Source organism: Bombyx mori, chromosome 9 (genome assembly GCF_030269925.1).
Source record: "Bombyx mori chromosome 9, ASM3026992v2".
Taxonomy (NCBI): domain Eukaryota; kingdom Metazoa; phylum Arthropoda; class Insecta; order Lepidoptera; family Bombycidae; genus Bombyx; species Bombyx mori.
Window position 1 is genome coordinate 16,376,610 of NC_085115.1, and position 7,257 is coordinate 16,383,866.

At 37.6% G+C, this 7,257-nt stretch overlaps 1 non-coding gene across 1 annotated transcript; it reads right to left on the reverse strand.

Moving 5' to 3' along the window:
* Nucleotides 1-6,722: 6,722 nt before the first annotated feature.
* On the reverse strand, nt 6,723-6,795 carry TRNAV-AAC (transfer RNA valine (anticodon AAC)). The gene has a single exon. It is a non-coding gene; the product is annotated as a tRNA-Val (tRNA).
* Nucleotides 6,796-7,257: the final 462 nt, after the last annotated feature.

The window sequence follows — 7,257 nt, forward strand, 5'->3', positions numbered from 1 at the left end:
TATTCAACGTGAATGAGCTCGCTGACATCCTAAAGATTCACTGGAAATAATCTAATTGTACAATAGAATTTTTTACAGTTAGCTATGAGGAAAATTCTAAGAAATTATTGCGATGATCTATCATTTCCTCTTGGTTATTTGAGTATAGTTCATCTTATTGTTTGGAACCATTGCGCTCATCCACAACGCAGTTTCAGATTTTTTTGTAATATACCATTGAACTCTGAAATGAATTCACTTTCAAACTATTTCCTCAGCTTCCTCTTTCAGTAGAGACTTGAGGTGAGGACCTTTTGTCAATGCTTGATTGTGGCCCTAGAAATGCAAATGTCCAATAACAAAGGCTATTACTTATCATCACGGAAGCCATATCATCTTCTTCCGAAGTCAATACAAATTGATAAAAAGCTTCGTTAGATAACTTATGGATCGGTTTACTTGTATTAGGAAGTATTGTGAAGTCGTAAGGGTATATTCAACTAGCCTGCCTATTTTACCACAAAGCAATCATGACTTTCCGGATAAAATGTGAGATGGCCATGAAACAATACAGGTTGGACTGTGATCCCGCGCTTTTTTTTTATTGCTTTTGTTGGCAGACGAGCATACGGCCCACCTGATGGTGAATGGTTGCCGTCGCCCATGGACTTCAGCAATGCCAGGGGCAGAGCCAAGCCGCTGCCTACCGCTTAATACTCTCCACAAGCCTCGTTTGAAGAAGGACATGTCATAGCGCTCGGGAAACACTGTGGAGGGGAGCTCATTCCATAGCCGGATGGTACGTGGCAAAAAGATCTCTGGAAACGCACTGTGGATGACCGCAGTGGCTCCAGGTAGTATGGATGAACTCTACTCCGGTGGCGGGTGGTGCGATGGTAAAAACGAGACGTTGGTATCATCCCGAACAATTCCTCAGAGCACTCCCCATGGAACATGCGGTACAAAATACAGAGGGAACCGAAGTCCCTCCGGAGACCCAAGACCCAAGCGCAGATCGCGCTTCAAGGTGGGTGGCCGCATTGGTAATAGTGCCACTTAACTTGACTTGGTTGGTATCCCACAAACATGGGGAGAAACTTAAGTCCATATTTTAGCGTATTTTTTTTGCTTAGATGGTTGGACGAGCTCACAGCCCACCTGGTGTTTAGTCGTTCCCGGAGCCCATAGACATCTATAACGTAAATGCTGCCACTCACCTTGAGATATCAGTTCTAAGGTCTCAGTATAGTTACAACGGCTGCCTCACCCTCTAAACCCAAACGCATTACTGCTTCACGACAGAAATAGGCGGGGTGGTGGTGCCTACCCGTGCGGACTCACAAGCGATCCTACCACCAGTAGGTAATTACGCACATTATAAATTGGCGGATTTGATTTTTATTACACGATGTCATTGCTTCAACGTGGAAGTCAATTGTGAACATTTGTTAAATACTTATTTCATTAGAAGAATTAGTACCCGCCTGCGAGATTCGAACACCGGTACATCACTAGATACGAATGCACCAGACGTCTTATCCTTTAGGCCACGGCGACTCACAAAATACAAATTGCTGATGAATTGATATTCGGCTCATTGCCCATCTATACTATAATAATATTATATAATATTATATTATAAAGAGGAAAGATTTGTTTGTTTGTTTGTTTCGAATAGGCTCCGAAACTACTGGACCGATTTGAAAAATTCTTTTTCCATTAGAAGCCGACATTGTCCCTGATGAACATAGGCTACTTTTTTTAATATTTTTTTTTATTTTTTTTTTGGTTTCATTTGTGTTATAATGTTTCCGAAGCGAAGCGAGGGCGGGTCGCTAGTAATATATATACAGCAACGTGACTTCGTCACAGAAATGATTGGGATGCTGTACCTATAACATGCTTTCGTCTATTAATATAAAACAAAACGCGTAAACACAGTTGACAAAATAGATTCTATATTTCTAATAAAAATACTTGTTTTTCTGTCGTACCTAATCAGTTCAGCGCTAACCCCAAGAATCCTCTCGGAGTAATTTATCGTCTCATCACCTCTCACAATTTACGATGTATTACAATTTCAAAGTAGACACATAACAATATATTTGTACAATCAATGTAATATCAGTAAGGTAGGTCGGTACAGTCGCGTGCGAAATTTCCTTCTTTTATTTGGAATTTCAGAGGCGTTTATTTTTCAAATATAAAGCGTTGTGGCAACTTTAATGTGTGAAACAGTTAATCTCATGAGCACTTAAATATATGAAAATATTCATTATTTATTTAATTTAGTGCTGGACGAGCTCACAGTCCACCTGGTGTCAAGTTGTTACTGGAGCCCATAGACATCTACAATGCAATTGCGCCACCCACCTTGAGATATAAGTTCTAAGGTCTCAGTATAGTTACAACGGCTGCCCCACCCTTCAAACCGAAACGCATTACTGCTTCACGGCAGAAATAGGTGGTGGTACCTACCCGTGCGGACTCACAAGAGGTCCTACCACCAGTAATTACGCAAATTATAATTCTAAGATCTGATAAGTGAGTCGTCTATTATCAAAGGTGGCAATCTGTGCATTTGGACAAAAAAATATTATTGATATGTCAATACAGATTGATTTGAATATAATCGTCTCCTTCAAAGAATACGGTTCAAAACCTGCATTAAATAAAGGTTAATAGTTAACCTGTTATTTATCTAAGATGTCGTTCCGAAGAGTTTTGTGACTGCCAATGGAATACAAAGTCAATAATTCGTTTTTCTGATTTACCAATCATTGTACAAAAGTCAGATTGCCGGCTTTGATAATAGTCGACTCAAGTATTGTTTCAATCATTTCACAATAAACCAGAACTAAATGTAATTTTTATAATTTGCAACATTTACATTGGCAACAGTACACGTGCACACATAACATTTGATGAGATGGGTTCATAACAATCTAGACGTATTGTTTGAGGTGCAAACATCCCGCCCGCCCTCAGGTGATGTAGTTAAACTTGCCCTAGTCGCTTATTACTGACGCAGGATATTACCGTGCTACACAACTAGTCACGATAGAAGAGGGTTGCTTGTTATCGATAGTTGCCTACTAATATCGACAACTCGTTTTTCGGTCGAGAGCTTTTTGATGACAAAACATGATAAACCAGTTATCGTCTGGTATAAAGTGTTTTGAAGCTCGCATGCCACATGCCATATGATCACAACTCGCATGTCACTACCCACCTTGTTACGTGGGGGCGAAGTATCAATTGTATATCCCACCCTTCAAACCGACACTCGTGACTTTTTTTTTATTGCTTAGATGAGTGGACGAGCTCACAGCCCACCTGGTGTTAAGTGGTTACTTGAGCCCATAGACATTCACAACGTAAATGCGCCACCCACATTAAGATACAAGTTCTAAGGTCTCAAGTATAGTTACAACGGCTGCCCCACCCTTCAAACCGAAACGCATTACTGCTTCACAGCAGAAATAGACAGGGTGGTGGTACCCACCCGCGTGGACTCGCAAGAGGTCCTACCACTAGTAATTACGAAAACTATAATTTTGCAGGTTTGATTTTTATTACACGATGTTATTCCTTCACCGTGGAAGTCAATCGTGAACATTTGTTGAGTACGTATTTCATTAGAAAAACTGCTTTGCAGCAGAAATAGGCAGGCTCCCGACGGCCCTACTATCGATTAAAAATCAAACAGCTTCAGTTAACATCACTCACAACTCCTTTTAGATTGCTTGATTCTGATTCCCTTATAACAAAAATAAGATTCTGATTCAGCCGGCACTTGGTTCACTAAACTAATTTAACCCGGGTGTTTTAATCGAAATACAATTAGTGACAAGTAAAGCACGGTACTATGTTATAGGTAGAAGCCTTAATTATACTCTACCCTCGCGCTACTAATTATATTTAACAAACAACATTTGTTTTCTATTACGGAGTGATTTTTCCTGTCAATGCCTGTTTTGTGTTGGTTAATTCGATTCACGGAGAAGGGTTAGGGGAGTGCATCATGTCTCATACTGGATTTTGGTCCAAGCGCTATGTGGGTGTTAATAAATTCCATCCATCAAAATGTCCAAGTTGAGATATTGTGTGGATCATCACAATCATGTTATCTGCTACCGAACACAGACTTAGACAGTTATCTCCAGGGCGGTCGGCTTTGTGCAATCATCGTCTCCCCGGTTTCCGCGGCTTGCTTATTAAGTCTTCGAGTAATGTAACTTATCCACAGTGATTTCAGGGTGGTGGTACCAAAAAGCACGAATATATAGGTACTTTGCTCCGGTCCGATGTGGTTCAATAGAGAAGCAATTATTGAGGACAATCAACAAATTTAAAAAGAAACTTAAGATGAGAATTGAGGATATTCTCTCTTTTTATATTCATGTTTATTTACATTGATTACAATAGAAGTAAGATAGAACCTGAGATTCGACGCGATTTCCGAAATTAAGATGCTGAACACTGTCTGAAATATCACCTTTAAGCATCTTTAAACTTTTGAAGAAAAATATTTTTGTTGCCGTTATAGACAGAATACGTCCTATCTGATGGTTAGTGCTCTCTGATGCTCATAGATGTTATCGACGTAAGGGGACAACTAAGCTGCTGCCTATCGCTGGCCATTCTTTTCAAACCTCGTTTGGAGAAGCATGTGGATTATTTAAGTTCTAATGGTTTTTAGTTTCTGATTTGAAAACTATATTATCTAATTTTCCCTATTGTCAGCTAAGCGACGTTTAGGCGTCCGATAAAGTGGATGGCTAAATACCAACTTTGAAGTCGTCGTGGCCTAAAGGATAAGACGTCCGGTACATACGTGTCTAGCGATACACCGGTGTTCGAATCCCGCTGGCGGGTACCAATTTTTCTAATGAAATACGTACTTAACTAATTTTCTCGATTGACTTCCACGGTGAAGGAATAGCATCGTGTCATAAAAATTAAACCCGCAAAATTATAATTTACGTAATTACTGGGGGTAGGAACTATTTTGAGTCCGCACGGGTAGGTACCACCACCCTGCCTATTTCTGCCGTGAAGCAATAATGCGTTTCGGTTTGAAGGGTGGGGCAGCCGTTGTAAATATACTAACTTATAACTTTACCAGAATTAAATGGCTACGTATAATCGTCATAGCTTACAAAATATTTTGTAGCATTAAATATTTTAAGTACTTCGAAATGCATTCACAGAATATATTGAAACCACAAACAATGTGCATATAACACCGCGTAATCGTCAACCGGATGCGGAAAGTCTGCCATTTTGTATCCGAAATATTCTGAAATCAGCTTGTCCGGCCTTCCGCGCTGTCGCACACCTGGGACTATATTTTATAATGGAAATATAATAACTCCTATATTAAAACCGATAATTGTTTTTTTTTATGTCACGTATAATATTAATTAGTATTTCTACTATAATGTTATGTACTATAATTTTATCTTAAACAATCAGTAATTAATGGGAAAATTGAAAATCCTAATTTTCATAATGTTAGCTTATCATTAAAAGATAATTTTATTTATTTTATAAGAAAGTACAATAAATTATACAAGAAAGAGTTCTTGCTCGAAAACATTACTCATTAGGTGTTTTTTTTATCTGAATTTGACAATTTATGTATATATTATTTACAATAAAAATGCTTTCTTCTGTATTTTATTTCCTTTATAATAATAAAATAAAACAAATGACAAAATGAAACAAAAGATGTGTCTTGTGGTTATGATCGAATTTCAATTATCGACCGAATAACTAGTTTATGTAGATACAAAATTGATTGTCGAATGCCAAATTAAAAAAAGAGTGCACTAAAATTCAAATGCGATAATCGAACGCCTATACTAATCAAAAACATATGGAAAACTAGACCTTATCTACAGACGTGTAACGAATAAATTCACTTAATAACCATAACTGGACGGTATCACGAATGTGCTCATTTCACTGTCAAACGCTATATATTCCGAAATGTGCATTAAAACAATCGTATTAGAGTCATTTTCGTTTGCGCACTTGAAGTGTAAATCCGCGTGTAAAATCCGCAACGAGCAGGTTTCCGTGACGTCCCATTGTCTTGTCGGATACCAGTTAATGCGGATATTCAGGTAACGTGCGGCACGCGGATATCTCTATTGTTCTGGTGTCCGTGTTGATAAATCACTGAATCGCTATTAATGCTGCTTTTCTACTGTAAGGCGATAAATCCGCCGGTCAATTTTGTTTATAGCTAACGCATTTGATTTGCAGACATCTGATTCTCATCTTCATCTGGTTATCCAGAATCCGGGATATAATTAAAAAATATATAATTAAATTTAGCATTTTCAGAAAAGTTGGAAAAAATTATAGAAACATTGATTGTAATTAAGGAATCGATGTTTCAGGATCTACTGATCGGATCAGTGTTTTGTCTAAGGCATGTCTAATCGGGCATATTGCGTTTCCCGTTTCGGCCTATTACAACAAATATTATCAGCATTCGTGAACATTCTGAAATAGTAGTCACGAATTTGATTATTCCGAAATACCTTTTGACAGTATTGCATACATACTTAACAATAGGTTATTAGAATTTTTATTTAGAATTTTCAAACATTTAGTCTTTCGAACAAAAATAGTGTGTTACAAAAACAATAAGGTATCACTAAGCACACTGTACAAATTAATAATTTAAGCAAAAAACGTAGTTATCTAAAGTTATAAAAAACAAAAATGAATGTTTCCGCCCGGGATCGAACCGGGGGCCTTCTGCGTGTTAGGCAGATGTGATAACCGCTACACCACGGAAACTACGAACGGTGTATGTTAAATTTGTGATGGTTTTCAAAATACACAATAATTCAATAAAAGTTGATCTAATTTACATAACTATTTATATTAACGATAACGGTACTAAAAATTACAACCGATCGCAAATAGTTATTTAAATATTTTCTTTTATAAGTATAATTACAATTTAAGAACCAAGAAATTTGAAATTCTAACAAATAGTAACTAAACCTGGTTCAGTTTTTAGATAATTTATTTTTATGTAATTCGGAAATGCCTCTCAAATAAAAAGACTCTTATCGCGAAAAGGTAGAATATTGTAGTGTGGCGAGTCTAATGTCTAGTGGCGAGCTAGAAAGACATTTCGACTTTTGAGAGTATGAGTAATAATACGGTGATTATATAGAAACAGTGAAATTAAAAGAAAAAAATCTTACGTTACGGACGTTTTTTCCCGGTTAGGGTACTTCTCCGCATCGTACC